The sequence below is a fragment of the Lycium barbarum genome, chromosome 10 (genome assembly GCF_019175385.1).
Source record: "Lycium barbarum isolate Lr01 chromosome 10, ASM1917538v2, whole genome shotgun sequence".
In the NCBI taxonomy this organism is placed as follows: Eukaryota; Viridiplantae; Streptophyta; class Magnoliopsida; order Solanales; family Solanaceae; genus Lycium; species Lycium barbarum.
Genome location: NC_083346.1, coordinates 96,901,050 through 96,920,438, shown reverse-complemented (window position 1 = coordinate 96,920,438; position 19,389 = coordinate 96,901,050). Strand labels below are relative to the sequence as shown.

The window sequence follows — 19,389 nt, the reverse complement described above, 5'->3', positions numbered from 1 at the left end:
GTTTTACGCCATATTTCTCCATACCCTATGTTTTACGCCATATTTCTCCATCAATCCCGCGAAAGCTCTATTGCAAAAGTGGGAACCACCATCACTGATAATAGCCCTCGGGGTACCAAAACGAGTAAATATATTCTTCTTGAGGAACCCCATGACACTTTTGGCCTCGTTGTTAGGTAAACCCACCGCTTTTGCTCATTTCGACACGTAGTCCACAACAACCAAGATATATTTCATGCCACCTGAACTCACAAAGGGTCCCATAAAGTCAATCCCCCAAACATCGTACACTTCTACCTCCATCACAAAATTCATAGGCATCTCTTGCCGTCTGCCTATATTCCCTTGCCTCTGACATTGATCACAAGACCACACTAATAGATGGGCATCATGAATGATCGTCGGCCAGTAATAACCGCATTTAAGTACCTTAGCCGCGGTCCCGTTACCACTATGATGACCCCCAACAGGAGAGTCATGGCACTCCTTTAGAATCACCATCACTTCACTTTCGGGAACACAACGCCGAATGATGTTGTCAGCGCATGTTCGGAACAAATATGGCTCGTCCCAATAGTATTGGCGAGAATCCCGCAAGAACTTTTTCTTCTGGTAAGCCTTGATTTCTTCTGGAACTATGCCTGTTACCAAACAATTGGCAATGTCAGCATACCACGGTGCTACCTCCATTGATACAGCCAACACCCTCTCCTCTGGAAATGCATCATCTATATCTAGCTCATCAGAAGGTCTCCCAGCTTCTTCAAGCCGAGAGAGATGGTCAGCAACCTGATTTTCAGTGCCTTTGCGGTCCTTCACCTCAAAATCAAACTCTTACAGCAATAGCACCCATCTAATAAGTCGCGGCTTTGCTTCCTTCTTCGCTATGAGGTATCTCAATGCTGCATGATCAGTGTAAACCACTACTTTGGACCCCAACAAATAGGCCCGAAACTTCTCAAAAGAAAAAACTATGGCAAGTAGCTCTTAGTCCGTTACTGTGTAATTCATCTGGGCAGCATTCAGTGTTTTTCTTGCATAATAGATCGGGTGCATAATTTTATTATGCCTCTGCCCAAGCACAACACCTATCGCGAAACCACTAGCATCACACATCAATTCAAGGGGTAAGGACCAATAAGGAGAAACAGTAATATCAGCAGTAGTGAGGCATCCTTTAACTCGTCAAACGCCTTACGACACTTGTCATCAAACAAAAATTTAGCCTCTTTTTCAAGAAGCTTGCACATTGGGTTAGCAATCTTGGAGAAATCTTTGATGAAGCATCTGTCGAACCCAGCATGTCCCAAGAAACTTCGGACACCTTTGACAGAGATAGGTGAAGGAAGTTTTGCAATCACATCAATTTTCGGTTGATCGAGCTCAATTCAATTTTCAGAGATTTTGTAACCGAGGACGATCCCTTCCTTCACCATAAAATGGCACTTCTCCCAATTTAGCACGCGATTTGTCTCCTCATATCGTTTCACCACTTGACCCAGATGGCCAAGACAATCATCAAACGAATCACCCACAACAGAGAAGTCATCCATGAACACCTCCAAATAGTCTTCTACCATGTCAGAAAAGATTGACATCATGCACTTCTGAAAAAGTGGCTGGTGCATTACACAAACCAAAGGGCATCCGGCTGAATGCAAATGTCCCATAAGGACAAGTAAAAGTAGTCTTCTCTTGATCTTCTAAAGCAATGTTGATCTGATTGTAGCCCGAATAACCATCAAGGAAGCAATACTAGGAACGCCCCGCTAGCCTAGCAAGCATTTAATCAATAAAAGGCATAGGTAAATGGTCCTTGCATGTGGCAGTGTTCAGCTTGCGATAGTCCATGAAAACTCTCCATCCGGTGACAGTTCTTGTTGGGATCAGCTCATTCTTTGCATTCTGCACAACTGTGATGCCGCCCTTCTTAGGAACACATTGGACTGGGCTCACCCATTTACTATCAACAATCGGGTAAACCACTCCCACATCTAACCATTCGATGATCTCTTTCTTGATGACCTCTTGCATATTCTCGTTCAGTCTCCTCTGATGCGCTACACTCGGCTTGCTATCCTCCTCCAACTGGATGTTATGCTCACAGATCCCAGATGGGATACCCCGAATGTCTGCTATGGTCCAACCAATAACACGCCTATATTCACGCAATACCTCCAAAAGCTGTAGAATCTGCTCCTCAGTCAGTAGGGCTGAAATAATCACTGGCAATGTATTGTTCGGACCAAGGAACTCATACTTCAGATGTGATCGGAGCTGCTTAAGATCCAACTTTGGTGGCTCAATGATCGAAGGCTTTGCTGGAGGAGTTGTTCTATTTTCCAGATCAAGATTTAGCTTCTTTGGGTGGTAAGAATATGAACCCAACCCAACAAGAGAATTAACTGTCTCCACATAACCTTCCATGTCCTCAGCATTAGAGTTCACAAGAATACCAGCTAGAGCTTCACCCAAACTTTTTCCTTCTATCTTGAACTCCACCGCTTCATCAACAACATCAAATGAATCAATTACCGAAATTCTCTCGTAAACACTTGGTAACTTCATCCCCTTGCTAGCCTGAAAAGTAACTTCTTCATCGTTGACTCGGAACTTGATTTCATTTTTCTCCGAATCCATCAAAGCTCTCCCTGTAGCAAGGAAAGGTCTCCCCGAAATAATAGGAATGTCCCTATCAACAACACAGTCAAGAATTACAAAATCAGCGGGCAACAAAAATTCACCAACCCGCACAAGCACATCATCAACCATACCAACAGGCCTTTTGATAGACCTATCAGCCATCTGCAACCTCATATTAGTTGGCCTTGGCACCTCCAAACCTGATTGTTTGTATATAGCAAGGGGCATCAAATTAATACTCGCCCTATTATCGCACAAAGCACGAGCAAAATCATGGTGCCCAACAGAACAGGGAATGGTGAACGCCCCAGGATCGCCCTTTTTCTCCACAGTAGTAGTTGAGATGATGGAACTCACAGTGTGAGTCAAACTCACGATTTCATATTGAACCGTTTTCTTCTTGGTCAGTAGGTCCTTCAAATATTTAGCAAAACTGGGCATCTCCTTGACAACTTCTAAGAAAGGAAAATTCAGAGATAACTGCTTCAACTGATCATAAAACTTCTCGAACTTAGCATCTTCATTCTTCTTTACCAACCTCTGAGGAAATGGAGGTTTAGACTTGACAAGCTGAGTCAAAGGGCGGAGAGCCCCTTTTACAGTCTGCTTGCTCGTGTTATCAGATTCATTCACAATCTCTGGAGTATCAGTAACCTTCTTGTCAGTAGGATTCTCATCAACAATAATGGGGGCTTCAGACTATACCTCTTCCTCTTCATCTGTCGGCTCAAGATCAATCACCTTCTTATCAGTCCCTTGGAGTATTTTACCACTCCTAGTAGTGATGGCAAACACACGGTCTACACCGCCTCCCCTATTTTTCAGATTCGGAATAGTGTCACTCGGAAGTCCTCCCTTTTTAGAAGGGTGCTGCTCTCTAGAAATATCCCTCAGTTGTGACTTAAGCTTCTGAATAGCCACTGTATGGGAACCCACTGTCTCTGTTAGCCCAGATAAAGTCCTCTCAGACTTAGACTGATTTGCCCGAATCTTCTTAAGCATTGCTTCAACCTTCGAACTACCTTGCTCTGTTGACTGCCTTTTTAGTGCTATATAAGGATTGGAACCCTTGTTCCTAAAATTGTTACTGTTGTTGTAGCTCTCTTGATTCGCACCACCATAATTATTGTTGTAGTTCCCTGAGTTGTTATAAGCACCTTAACCTTGCTGAGGTCTCCATTGATTCTGATTCTAGTAATCACCTTGGTAGTTCTGTCTTTGATAACCCTCTTGAGCGTTATTCACATAGTTAGCATCTTCAACCTGCATAGGGGGGCCATCATGAAATGGACTATCTTGAGTATGGTACGTCCCTTTTGGCATAACTGTATCATCCTCACAAACATATACCTTCTTAATCTGGGTTTCATCAAACTTCTTTGTTAGCAAGAAAATATTTGTTGCAAGTTCTGCCAAAGTTTGCTGGGTATCTAGATTCTCCTTTACCATATTCGGGATCATAGCACTACCATACGGTACAACATTAGCATTGTTTGAGTGCCAAGATTGATTGTGAGTAGTCATCTTGTTAAGTATGTTGGTCACTCATTGATAAGATTTGTTCATGAAACAACCATCGGCTGCATTATTAGCAACTGATTGCGTCACTGGATCTAGCCCTCGGTAGAACTTCTCCATTAATATGTGCTCCGGAAAACCATGATTCGGACTCTTCTGCAAATATTCCTTTAATCTCTCCCAGGCTTCATATATTTGTCCCCCCGGTCGCTGCTTAAATTCATAGATCTTGTCATGAATTTCAGCCTTCCTGCTAGGAGGGTACCATTTCATGAGAAAAGTAGTCACCATCTCTGCCTATGTAGTAATCGAATTTCGGGGCAGCTTCTCAAACCATGTTCTTGTATCTCCAGCTAAGGAATTTTTGAATAACCTCAGCCGAATAGCATCATGTGAAATTTTGTTTTGGATGTGATTAGCATAAACATCAACAAAATTCTGCAAATGATGTTGAGGATCATTCTCGGTAGAGTTCTGAAAGTATCCCTCAAGCTTCAGCAACTGGTATAGAGAGGAGTCAATTTTCATGCTAGTAGCTCCAACTCGAGGATGAACAATAGCAAATGCATAGTCTTCCTCTGGAATAAGATCAGCGAAAACATTCTCATCATCTGATTCATTCGCCTGTTATTCAATCGATTCGCCTGGTTACCAGCACGTTCATTTTGCTGATTCTAATTCATGTTCACCTAGTTTACACAGAGTAGCAAATAAGGTGTGATGGAATAAGCAAAAGACTTCAATCAAAGAAAACACTATTTAGTAATTTCAAAATAGTATTCCCCGGCAACGGCGCCAAAATTTGATACGCTCAAATTACACCTATTAATGGTATAATGCGGATGTTGTCAAATATAGTAACCCAACAAGGTTGGGATCGAATCCCACAGGGAATATGGTGTGAAAAGATTACTAAATTCTTAGGATGCTAAATTTAGGTCTAATGTCTTAATCCGATTATTTTGGTAAAAGTTGGTTTTTTATGACTAATTGCTAACTAATTGCTTTGGGTGGTAATTTATGGTAAAAGAAACTAAGGTTGTATCCCCGTTAGATAGAGTGTATGATCATGGGTATTGACCTTGATATACTTCTAATGGATCATTAAATGAATGCACTTAATCTCTACATGAATCTCTACTATTTCCTAATAAATAAAGATTATCTCTTTCTATGATTTTCCCAAATATAAGAAAGTAACTATGGAGAATGATTAATTATGCCAAGTAAATTCTTCTTATTCCTAAGTGAATTTATTAAACAAAGTTTAAAGCTTTGAGTCCTTGTTATTTATTCTTACCAACCCTAATTATTTTCCCAAATAAATCAAGGTTTATGGCTTTAATTAATGTTTGCAACCATTAATTATGAATGAAGAATAAATAAAACCTAATAATCCATTATGTGTATATCAATCACAAACCCAATCACAAAACACCCATCATTGGGTTCACAACCCTAGTAAGGGAATTTAGCTACTCATGACGAAGAACAAGAAATAAGAAATTGAAGAATTCATAATTGCTTACTTTGGAAGAAAAGAGGAATTGATAATACTTGAATTGATGTTTTGAACCTTCAAAAACTAGAGAGTATTTGATATTCTAAGTCAAGAGAAGAAATATATAATAACTGATAACAATTAAAACCCTGCAATGACTATTTATAGGTTCTGAAAACGTAAAAGTTACAGATTTGCACTTTGGTCCCCGTCGCTACAAAATACGGTCCATAAATTGAAATACGGACCGTAAACCAGTTTACGACCAGGTCTTCCTTCAAGACTTGAGCAACTGAAATCTCTTGAAATACGGACTGTCTTTTGATTTACGGTCCGTCTTCTGTATAGTCGTCTTTCAACTTCCAAAACTTCGACTTTCTGCCAGATGCTTGAATGGTTAAATATGCTTTGAAATACGGACCGTAAGGTGGAATACGGTCCGTAAAAGTTGTTCGAAAATCACCATTTCCTTGGCTTGGCTTTCTGTTTCTTCTTATTCTTAAATACGCCCATGGAATGCGACCCGTATTTGAGAATACGGTCCGTAAACTAATTTTACGACCACTTCTGCACTTTTAACTGTTTTCATTTCAAATCTGTTCTGTCACCTGAAAAACACTTGAAACACATTAAATAGACATTAACTTGCTCAAACACAAGTAAAACTTCTCGTAAAAAGTCCTTGAATGTGCCATAAATTCCTCGAACATCACATACCGATACCGGGGACTGGCCGGTTACCTAATATTCTATACATGTAACCGGACGGACTACACTAGATGGCAGCCGGATTAGTTTTGCATTTTTTTCACATTTGTAGTTCAAAGGAATCAATGGAATTTCCTATTCATGATAGAATCTTGCCACGGAAAGCAAAGTCTATTAAATCAAACGGGTGTTAGTTAGAACATACCAAAAAACTTGTTCCCTAATGAACAGAAGACACCCTCTTCTAAAGCACAGTAAAAATAAGGGCCCTCTCTTATATAAAAGAGAAAAAAGAAACCTTAATGAGGATATGGTTGAAAACAACTACTTAAGTATCTAATAGTAAATTTAACTAGTTCAGAAGGTATATATCAAACTTTATAAACAAGAGACATGAAAGTTTCGTTACATTGGTCCAAATGTAATGTATTTTCGGGCACATTTCGCCCCGGACATCAGATAAAAGGATGGTAACCAATGAAACCAACCCCCTGAAGCAAGAAAGTTAGTTTTATTCCCAAAACTTTTGAGGAAGGACTTAGGTCTCAAAGATAAAGTCCCTTTGGCCCGAATAACCTTAAAGGTTAGAAGACCATAAAGGGCCAGCTATCCTTTTCCCTTAAAAAGAAAGTGTTAGGTAACTTGTTACGAAGAAGAAACAGACAAAGCATATAAAAGCAATTTTATGTAACAAACGATAATGGAAACTGGCGAAACTAGTTCATATTCCATTAAAATAATTCGGGCTCAAAATTGGCAGGAGACAAAACTTACTAGCCCGCGAAAGAAGCCAACACACTCGGTTCCATGATCTACCCATGCATAACAAAATATTGAAAGTAGTTGATTAAACAAATGGAAAGAGTGGCGCGCAGGCCTAAGCATTTAAAATACAGGAAGAGGGCTTAATCAAGAGGCGAAGGAGCATCTCCGGTTGCAAGTGGGTTCATAGAGCCCTCGCTGTCGGAGCCGCTTCCCTCGGTTGATTGAAGGTCCTCCATCATAGATTTTGCTGCATCGAGATCGATGTCAGCTTCCTATAATGCTGAGAAAATATCCAACTTGTTCTCCAAAGCATCCTTGAAGGCGTCCCCTCGAGACTTCAGAACGGCGAAGTCACGGAGCAGGCCCGTTTTATGCTCATCAGCAATACGATGACACTATAGTTTCTCACACTGGGTTCGTAGCCATGTTCTGGATGCATCCGAGCAATATAAATGTCCCCGCGCAAGGTCCAAGTCAGTCTCTGCCCTAAGGGCCTTAGCTTGAAGTCGCTGGTGGGCAGAGGTCATTACCCGAATCGATTCTTCTCGTTCTTCCATATTCTATTTGACTTCATCATAATTCAACCTCAAGATATGCTTTAAAGATTCTTATTTCTGGTTTATTGATCGGAGTGCTTCCATCTCGGCACGGAGTCTGTGGTTTTCCAAATTCAACTGGTCCTCTTCTTCTGTAACGACCCGTTTAGTCGTTACCGTAATTTCGAAGGATTCGCAACTTTGACATCCTAGACTTGTTTGGTTTGTTACGTATCCCCGGTGAACATCTATCCTAACTGGACCTGTCGTGAGAGTAGGAATTAAAATATCGAATTTTAGCCCTCGGACCCAGTTAGACCGCCCCAGCGCTAGGTTGACCGCCATTATGGTCACGCCTCAGTGACCCATTCCCCGCCAAAGTGAAGGCGGGAAAGATTTTAGTAGACGCCACTGAAGCGGTGCCGCTATAGTAGTAGCCTGACCGCTGAAGCGTTAGACGGCCAGTGGTTGACCTATTTAAAGCCCCATTTATAGACTTGACCTAATATTTCATTTCCCCAAGTTGCAGCCGCCACAGGTAGGATTTTCAGCCCTAGAGACTTGAATGCTTGGGAAAGTAACACCCTTTAATTCCTCATTTCGTCTCTCATTAATTCTTCCTCCCTTCTTGCATGATTTATGGTTATCGCAAGTCATTAAATCGAGATTCCTTCTCTTTTTCTAAAAAGCTAATTTAGATAAAAGAGTTATTGAGGTATTCTTGACCTAGAGTAATTGGTAACTCAAAGATGGCTTAGTTATTGCAAAACCTAGATTAATAACAAGTTCTAAGCCTAAATCCTTCTATTTCCAAATGGGTTAACTTGTTAGGCTTTGATAATGAGGAATGTGAATTAGTGAGGTAAGTTTGACATAGGTAAACCTTGATTTCTATAAAAGGAGGTTCAATAGAAATAAATTGAGAATCAAGATGTTATTTGAGAAATGACGTACCCGTATGAACCCAAGTCCAAATTTGTTGCTTACTTGAAATTATCCATCTTTCCTGGACCTCTCGAATCTACAAATTCCCTACAAGGATGGAAGATGGAGTCCAAGTGGATGTTTGCACACCTGTTCGGCCTTGAGGTAGGTTACGGCTTCCCTCTCTTGGTAGACTCCGGTTAGACTTTCATATATGCATGTTTGATGAAGCGGAGAATGCATGTATAGAATTTAAGAGATCGGAATGGATACTTTAGATCGATAATCAATAAGAAATGGTGGTTATTATATATTACTAATATAGTTGCTGATTTATGATGACCTTATTGTCACGACCCAGCTAGGGGCCACGACGGGTACCCGAGGCTGACCATCGAGCACCCCTTATTTCCTCACTTGTCATAGTCATTTACGCTTCTTTATCATTCATGATTGTACGAAAATAATTTTTGGGTAGAAAGCACATTAGTCTGTATATATATATATATATATATATATATACAAATGCCTCATTAGGCCATCAAAATAATATATATAATATATAAATGCATGCTGTAATAAACTTGTGAGACCATCTAACCCACACTACGCATCTACGAGCCTCTACTGACATACTATACATGTAGACGGAACAAGACTCCATCATGCCCAAAATATACACATGTACCAAAAGGATAATCATAAGCACCTCCGGACAATGGAGTGCTTTCAATCAGCTGACAGCTCCTAAGAATCTGGATCGAGCTCGCCTCCCTGTCTACCTGTGGGCATGAACACAGCGTCTAAAGAAAACGGACGTTAGTACGAATGTTGTACTGAGTATGAGAGGCATGAACAAAAACAACACATCAAGAAAGTAAAGGAGGCATCAAGTATGGAGCAACTGTACCTGACTGGGAATCATATGAAAAGTGATGCATGCTGACTTACTTTTATGCTTATCATCATCTCATGTATGCATATCATATGTATATATATCTAAATTGCCCCACCATATAGGTGCAGTGTGATAATCAGTAACATTAGCCCGCGTCCAGGCCTCGCGCGTCCGGGGTACCATCTCATGCCGCCCACTAGTGATGTCTACCCATGCCAACTGGCCATGGTGTATCGTATAGCTGCCCGCTTTCGCGGTGACAGCCCAGCCAACTAAGCCCGGTATGATGCAATCATGACATGCTCATCATAAAATACTTATAATAATTATGCTTATCAAAATATACTTGTCATCGTACATGCATAAAGACTCTAGAACAACTGCATTCTATCGAGGCGACATAAGGTCGTGAACCCTTGATTTCATTATGAACATTCTGCCTCACCTTGAAGGGATTAGTATATAAGGTGAGTGTAAACAAGGAACAACATCATTTACTTTATAAGAACGTCATATCATATCTCTTGACTCATATAGCTATTCATGATCTTAGGCTCTTGGCTTTCCGGGTTATAGGAGAATCACGAAAAGGGAAAAGAATCATATCATGGGATTCATGTCATAGAAATAAAAGGACTAGCCTCACATACCTTTGTCGTTTAGCTAAGCTATCGTTCACTTGCTCTCCTTTAATGTCACGTCGCTACCTTCACGAAAGAATTCGTATTGACGTTAGTTAATCGACTACGGGAATGCGTCACTATTTCTAGAGAAAATTGGGCAGCACTTCCTTTATTTATACTAGTCTATATCAACTCCCAAGCGTTTACAACAACACTCACAATATCGCATCAACATTCACCACTTATCTATATTTAGCAAAATCCACCATTTTTCTCCAATTTCTCCACATTTAATGGTTTTAGCTCATCATCATAATTTTGCTTACTTCACACCTATTCCATGGTCTATACGCCATTTATAACGTATTCATCATCACAACATATCAACGTTCATGATTCCATTCAACTATCATTCAATTGTGACACTATTCACTCAGTAATGGCCCATTTTCTATGTTCTTCTACATTTCAAGCATCTTAGCTTTCCAATACCTTAAATAACATGATAAAGTCATGATACATACCTTAGATGATGGTGGAACAAGCTTAGAGTTGAATCACTTCTTTAGCACTAAAACCCTTCTTCACATCTTTTGGAATTTCTTGAAGGAGACGACTTCCAATTAGGTTTCATACACTTTGTTTCATAGATTTGGTGTTGATGATCATTGATTTCCTTCGTATTCTTGTGGTTGAAGTGTTTGGAGTGTTCTAGAGGTTTCTAGGGAGAAATTTCGTGAAGATGAAATGAGAAAATGAACTTGGGTCCCTCCTTTTTAATAGCTAAAATCTGATTTTTATGAACAGTGGTCGTAAACCCCACTTTACGGGCCGTATACTGGTTTACGGTCTGTCCTTCGTGACCGTATTTAAGCATATCAGAAACATAAAGGTTGGTTGAAGATCATGGCAGTTTACGACTCAATTTACGGGCCATATTTCAATTTACGCTCCGTATTCCAAGTCGTTTCTAACCATTTGAAGCATTTGACAGAAAGTTGAAATTTTTGCAATGTTGAAGGACGATGGCACTTTACGGTCCGTAAATCACTTTACGGGCCGTATTCCATTTTACGACCACTGCCTGAAATGAAATTCTACAACTTTCTTAATTTCAAAGTTCATAAATAGTCATTCCCTACTTAATAAAACATCGCACACTCATGCCCTTCATTGGTCTATTCATTGTTGGCTCACGAAAAATTTCCGAGGTGTAAAACTCTTCCCCCTTTTTTGGAACATTCGTCCTCAAATGTTAAACACTCGGGATTCTAAGAAAATTCCGCCAGAGTTTCCCCTGTAATTTGACACTACCAACCTGTCACAACAACCAATAATATCATCGCCTCACAGGGCTACATCACAATATCAACATATCCGTGGTCACACACGACCAAAAGCATAAAAATGAAGCGTACATACCTTATATCGTCAACGTTTCGTCTTGGATCTCTCTCGGGGGTTGGAATAAGTGTGGGTACTTGGACTTCATGCTCTCTTCTGCTTCCCAAGTCATTTCTTCCCGATTGCTACTCCGCCATAAGACTTTAACCGAAGCTACCTTTTTATTTCGAAGTCTCCGCACCTGTTTATCTAAAATAGCAATAGGTACTTCTTCATAGGTCAGCTTCTCTGTCACCTGCACATCATCAACCGAAACTATTCTTGTTGGGTCTACAATACATTTGCGGAGCATCGAAACATGGAAAACTGGGTGGACTGATTCAAGCTCCGAAGGCAAATCCAATTCATAGGCTACCTGACCCACCTTGCGGATGATTTTGTAGGGTCCAATGTATCTGGGAATTAGCTTCCCTTTCTTACCAAATCTCATCACCCCTTTCATTAGCAACATTTTCAAGAACACCCAATCATCGACTTGAAATTCCAAGTCTCGTCGGCGATTGTCCGCATAGGACTTTTGGCGACTTTGAGCTGTCAACAACCGATCTTGGATCACCATGACTTTTTCGATCAATTCAGGGCCCACTAGTTGTGCTTCTCCTATTTCGAACCATCCGATTGGAGATCTACATTTCCTTCCATATAAAGCTTCATATGGAGCCATTTGTATACTGGAATGATAGTTGTTGTTATATGCAAATTCAATTAGCGGCAAATGATCGTCCCAACTTCCACCAAAATCCAGCACACATGCTCGTAACATATCCTCCAAGGTCTGAATAGTATGCTCGGCTTGTTCATCAGTCTGTGGATGAAATGCCGTGCTGAGCTTAACTTGAGTACCCAAACCTTCTTGGAAGGACTTCCAAAACTTGGCAGTAAACTATGCTCCTCTGTCTGTAATAATGGCCAAAGGAATTCCATGAAGTCGCACAATTTCTTTTAGATACAACCTGGCATAGTCTTCTGCCGAATACATGGTTCTGACTGGGAGGAAATGAGCTGCTTTTGTGAGTCTGTCCACGATCACCCATATTGAATCATACCTGCCACGGGAACGGGGTAATCCCACGATGAAATCCATGTTAATTACTTCCCATTTCCACGTAGGAATTTCCATTGCTTGCAACAAGCCCCCTGGCTTCTGATGTTCGGCTTTTACCTGTTGGCAATTTGGACATTGTGCTACAAAATCTGCTATGTCCCTCGTCATGCCATCCCACCAGTATATCAATTTGAGGTAATGATACATTTTAGTTGCACCGGGATGAATAGAATACCGAGAATAGTGTACTTCCTTTAAAATCCGTTGGCGCAATTCTGCCACATCCGGTACACATAGCCTGCCTCGATATCTAAGGATCCCATCTATGGAAACTTCAAATGGAGACTTTTCCTTTTCACGAGATAGGTCTCGGTATCGGCTTAATTGAGGATCTTCATATTGCCGTTCCTTCACTTCTATATTCACGGATGAAACTATGGGGTCATTAATGCTGATGCCTGTACTACCCGAATCAATTGCACGTATTCCAAGACTTGTTAATCGATGAAGCTCCCGAACCATCATCTTCTTTTCTGAAGGAACTTCACATAAGCTACCCATTGATCGACGGCTGAGCGCATTGGCTAATACGTTAGCTTTTCCGGGGTGGTACAAAATGTCCACATCATAGTCTTTCAACAATTCTAACCACCGCCTCTGCCGCAGGTTCAACTCCTTCTGTTTGAAGATATGCTAGAGACTCTTGTGATCTGTATAGATATTGATGTGCACACCATACAAATAATGCCTCCATATCTTTAAGGCATGAATAACCGCGGCCAATTCGAGATCATGAGTTGGATAATTCTTCTCATGTTTCCGCAACTGTCTCGAAGCGTATGCAATCACCTTCCCATGCTGCATCAATACACATCTTAGTCCCACACCAGAAGCATCACAATACACAACATAGCCATCTGGCCCTTCTGGAAGTGTTAGTACTGGAGCTGAGGTCAACCTGTCTTTCAACTCTTGGAAACTACGCTCGCATGCATCGTTCCACTGAAATTTCGCCGACTTCTGGGTTAGCTTCGTCAATGGAGCTGAAATAGATGAAAAGCCCTCTACAAACCTTCTATAATAACCTGCCAAACCCAGAAAACTACGAACTTTCGTAGGCGTTGTAGGCCTTGGCTAAGTCTTCACAGCTTCTATTTTCTGAGTGTCAACTCGGATGCCATCGTCTGAAATAACATGACCTAGGAATGCCACAGAATTTAGCCAAAACTCGCACTTTGAGAATTTTGCATATAATTCCCGAGCTCGAAGAATGCCAAGAACAATTCTTAGATGATCTGCATGTTCTGTTTCTGTGCGAGAATACACTAGAATATCATCAATAAATAATATCACGAAGAGATCCAAAAATATCCTGAACACATTATTCATTAGATTCATGAACACTGTCGGGGCATTTGTCAACCCAAACGACATCACTCGGAATTCATAGTGGCCATACCTCGTTCTGAAGGCTGTTTTGGGAATATCTTCTTCTCTAATTCTCACTTGATGATAACCAGATCTCAGATCTATCTTGGAGAACCACTTAGCACCCTGTAATTGGTCAAACAAATCGTCAATTCTGGGGAGGGGGTACTTGTTCTTTATTGTTACCTTGTTCAGCTGTCTATAATTGATGCACATCCGTAGAGATCTATCCTTCTGTTACACCTCGGAAAATTTTCCGTTGGTACGCAAGAGAACTAACTAGTGATGAATATGAGTGCATGATGTCAATAAGCAAGAAACGTCGTTGATGACCTTAGGAGAGATTTCGAAAGTATCCGATGTGAGACGAGGAAGTTGGCTAAGTTAAGATGAGATACAAGGTGAGCAATGCATGTGCATGGACGGGGGTGATTAAAATGAGAAGTCTAAGAAATATGGGAAGTTGCAGAATTGCAACTGCCCAGTGGTCGTATTGCAAAATACGGACCGTAAATTGCTATACGGTCCGTAAACTGGCAATCGTAAACTGCCATGCAAAAGCTTCAGCTTTCTGCCAGCCGAGGAAATGATTAAATACGACTTGGTGGACGGACCGTAAAGTGATTTACGGCCCGTAAACCATGGTCGTAAATCACCATGCATGCAGCCTTAAGTTTCTGGTTCTACTTAAGCTTAAAGACGACCACAGGGGACGGTCCGTAAACTGAAATACGGACCGTAAACCTCCATGGACGACCACTGTTCACCCAGCACAGATTTTTCAATTCATTAAATATGAGGATCAAGACTTGTCTTATTTCATTTCCACATTACACCACTTCTCTCTAAAACTCCTCTCTACATTTATTATATGAGTTTTCAAGGAATATAAGCCACCAATAACATTAAGACAAGTGAATCAAGGATAAGGGAATCATCAAGGATCATTCAAGTCAAGAAATGCTAATGGAGAAAAACTAGGGTTTTGCTCAAAGTGGAGTATTATTAACCAAAGCTTGTTCCTACAACTTCTAAGGTAAGATTCATGATTTTTACAAGATGTTTAAGGTATTGGAGAATTAAAATACATGGATTGTAGAAAATGTGGTCAACTAGGTCATGAATGGTGAATAGTGACATTTTGAGGAATAGTTTGAATTGAATTATGAATGTTGTTGTGTTACGATATGAATGTATTATAAATGGTACTAAGATCATGAACTAGATACTTTAGACGAATGGACAAAGTTGGAGGTCCTGACCATAAATATGGGAGAATTAGAAGCAGATTGAGAAATCTAGATAATGTGGATGATGTGAATGACTAATGGCCATTGTTATGATATTAATGAAGGTATAGACGCTAGCATTGCAAGGAAACGTGCAAGTGTAGAATAGTCCGACGAAAAGGTATGTAAGGCTAACCCTTCTTTCATAAGGCATGGTTCTTGGCCAAACTTCTAATTCCTCTATATGAGTATGTTGTATTCCAGTGATTGACACTCCGAGCTCATAAGCTCATGATCCTTAACATGTAATACGATTGTACTACGCCCCTCATATGACGAGTAAGCCTAAGATATGGATGTAGCAATAATGACGATGATAGTGATGACGATGATAATAATAATGATGCTAAAGGTGCCTACGGGATATTATATTCACATGTGCCTACGAAGGGCTATAATGACACCCTGAGCTTATAATGCCGGGTAGAATATATGTATATGGATGTATATGTGTATATGATTATGTATAAAGTATGTATACGATTACGTAACTCGCGCACACGTCTGCAGATGGTACGGATAACCCTGAAGCCTTGGTAGGGCCAGGTAGAAATAACATTGAGCCTTGGTTGGCTAAGTACGTATGAAACACCGAACCTTATGGTCGGGCACGCTATGTATGTATATAAGTATATGGCTATGTATATAATATGAATATGAATGTGAAAAGACTATGTATACGAATGCGAATAAGGACATGTGTACGAATATAAGCACAAGTATGGTACGAGTACTATTATGGAATACGGATGATGAGGTAGGTGTACAAATACGTATGAAAAATGGAAAGTCCTACGAAAGGCAGGTAAGTCTATGACGATGATATTATTGTCTCCCCCCACCCCCTCCTATGCTAATTCATATGTTGTTCATGATGCTTATTTATTGATGTTGCTCATGCTTTACATACTCAGTACATTCTTCGTACTGACGTCCTTTTGTTTGTGGACGCTGCGTCATGCCCGCAGGTGCACAAGGAGACAGACTAGATCCATAGCTGCCTATTCGGAGATTACATAGAGAGCTCCATTTCCTTCGGAGCCATATCCTTTGGGTACTCATTCTTTCGTGTATATAATTATGGGCATAGCGGGGTCCTGTCCCGCTAATATGATATGTTATACTCTTAGAGGCTCGTAGATATGTGTGTGTGTGGGGGTAGATGTGTTTGGCCTTGTCGGCCTATGTTTTGTATATCATTTTGTCGGCCACGTTGGCCCATGTATATTGATGTGGCATAAATGCCTATGATGATATAAAGGTGCGGTTGTCCATAAGGGACTAGTTGACGAATGAATGGATATGCATGTATAATTATATGGCTCACCTAGATGTAAGCATAAGAGTAAGCTAAGAGGGTGCCCGGTTGGGCTAGCACCGGGTGCTCGTCGCGGCCCCGAGTCGGGTCGTGACAAAAGTGGTATCAGAGCAGTTCAGTCCTAGGATATGTCTACGAGTCGTGTCTAGTAGAGTCTTGGTTATGGGTGTGTTGCGCACCACACTTATAAACATGAAGCTGCGGACATTTTTGGAATGAATGACCTTCTTTCATCTCTAAGATCTTGCGATAGAGCTAAGCCATAGGAAATGATATTCCTTATACTAACCCCTGATTGCAGCGGAAGGTTGGTAATTGTCACGACCCGACTAGGGGCCGTGACGAGTACCCGATACTTGTATCGAGCACTCCTTATCTATCCTATTACCTTTACCTCTTAGCAAGCCGTGTAAACAGAGCCATATTTTTTTTTTGAACATTAACATTAGCAACGTCATTCTGAACATAGGCTAATAAACTTCGTTAGCACTTTATACAACAACATTAACATGCCAAAACACCATATATCTAACTGTACTTTACTGACTGTACATATCTGCCTACGAGCCTCTAGACATAGTACACTTATACATAGAAAGGGCCGAGTGCTATCGTGCCCGAGATTATATATACACAAAATAGTACCACTGAAATAAGGCTCCGGAAAGACTGGAGCGCTGTAGAGTACTGCTGGCAGAGCTCCTAATGATCAAGTCCACCTGTCTGCTGACCTGCGCGGCATGGAACGCAGCGTCCACAAGAAGGGACGTCAGTACGAATAGTGTACCGAGTATGTAAGGCATAGAAAATAATACAAGCAGTAACATAGAGTACGATTAATAATATCATGGAGTCACCGGGCATATAACGAGGCGAGAAAGTAACCTGTGCATAGGAAGGCCCCTTTTCAGGCCGGTTGTCATGTAGGCTTGTCTTTTCATCTTTGAAACGTTTATTTTCATGGGCATATGAGTCAACATTTTTATATTTCTTATTCTCGTGTGCAGAAAACAGTACATTTCAATAACGGTATCTTTCATTCACATTTACAGACGCCGAATACGTCGGCTCTCCCAACCCCCTCCCCAACAGTGACCCAACACATTACATTACATATGTATCATACATCATATATATATGTATACAGTCACCGCGTACGGCTCTTCCCATATCCCGCGTCCGGGCATCCCGCGTCCAGGATGGAATCCAGCTGAATTAGGTGGTGATATAACAGTGGCCCTTCCCTTTTCCCCATACACACATACATATACATTTCTTATATACAATTTACTTTATCTTATATATATATATATACATATCCATACACATTGTCATTATCATTATCCTCATAGAAACATTCTCGTTAGAGTAGTCATAGTACTTATCATTCGGTAACGAGATTGGGATCAAAAGTCCCCTTTGGATTTACTTCAAGTAAGTCAACCACGACTATGGAAAAATCCGAGAGTAACGGGCCCACCTCGGGCCGGATGAGGTAGCGTATACGATTTACGTATGTTACGTGTCATAGCATTACTTGTGAGGGTCTTAGGGTAATCGGGTCCCATTTATACAAGTTCTAAGGGTGTAGGAGGTTTTTCCAACAATTGGCACACTTTCTAGTTCAATTCTATTGAACAAAAAGTGGAAAACTTTAGGTGCGGATTCCGGGGAATAGGGTTGTCCCCGAGGCTCGTAACCGACTTAGTACATCTAAGACATGCCATAGAAAGAAGGGTGAAGCCTTACATACCTCTTTCCGCTCCTTTAGCTATTCCAAATTCACGTCACAATTTCGTCAAAATCTGCGAATTGGTCATTTTTACCAAAACTTTCATTAGTATACTTAGAGTCAAAACCTTAAGGAAACATTTTGCTACCGAAATTTCGGCAGCATTTCCTCTGTAAATATACCATCCTCGACATTCAATTTAGTCAAATTCTCATCAAACACAATCCGGGAATTCAAACCCGGCCAAACTATTAACATAATTCAACAATCGCACTAACAATTCACATATTTCCTTCAATATACATAATCTCCCAATTATCAATACTTCACCAAAGTTATCAAACCTTTATTTGCGATATGAAGTCTACGATGATTACAACTTCATTTTTATTATGGAATCCATGACAACAACAATCAAACACTACATAAAAATCAATTCGATTGTCCAACACAACAACACTACATTCGGCCACCATTATCAATCAACACAACAACCAAAATACTAACTAGCACTTGCTTACCATTTCTTCATGCTTCAACACATATACACTACTATACATACAATATACACGGCCATGCACACACCATATACCTCACGGCCACAACACAACATCAATATTCTCCAAACTTATTCAACTTCCATTTTCCACATATAATTCACAACAATAACTACCAAATACTAGATGAAATAATTGAAACATAACTCCTACATATATACACACATGCACGGCTACATGCTATATCCACTCCCTTCATGAGTTTCATCCATTATGGCATACAACAACACATATAAACCATTCATAAGACATGAAAAGTAAGCTTGAATCATACCTCTTTTACTTAGCTACTCAAGCTAGCTATGCTTGGCACCTTGAACCAATACTTGTTTCTACCACTCCAATAACTCCACCATGTTGTTATGCACCCTCCAAGGAGTAGAAAGTGATTTTTGGAGAAATTTTTAGCAATTTTTCTCTTGGATTTTCACTATGGCCGAAAGCCTCAAGGGCTTTTCTCCTTCTTCTCTTGAATTTTCTAGAGGTGTTATGAGATAAAG

The 19,389-nt window shown here is 40.5% G+C and overlaps 1 non-coding gene across 1 annotated transcript; it reads left to right on the top strand.

The window, feature by feature from the left end:
- Nucleotides 1-4,297: 4,297 nt before the first annotated feature.
- LOC132616325 (small nucleolar RNA R71) lies at nt 4,298-4,403 on the top strand. The gene has a single exon (XR_009573114.1). It is a non-coding gene; the product is annotated as a small nucleolar RNA R71 (small nucleolar RNA).
- The last annotated feature ends 14,986 nt before the right edge of the window (nt 4,404-19,389 follow it).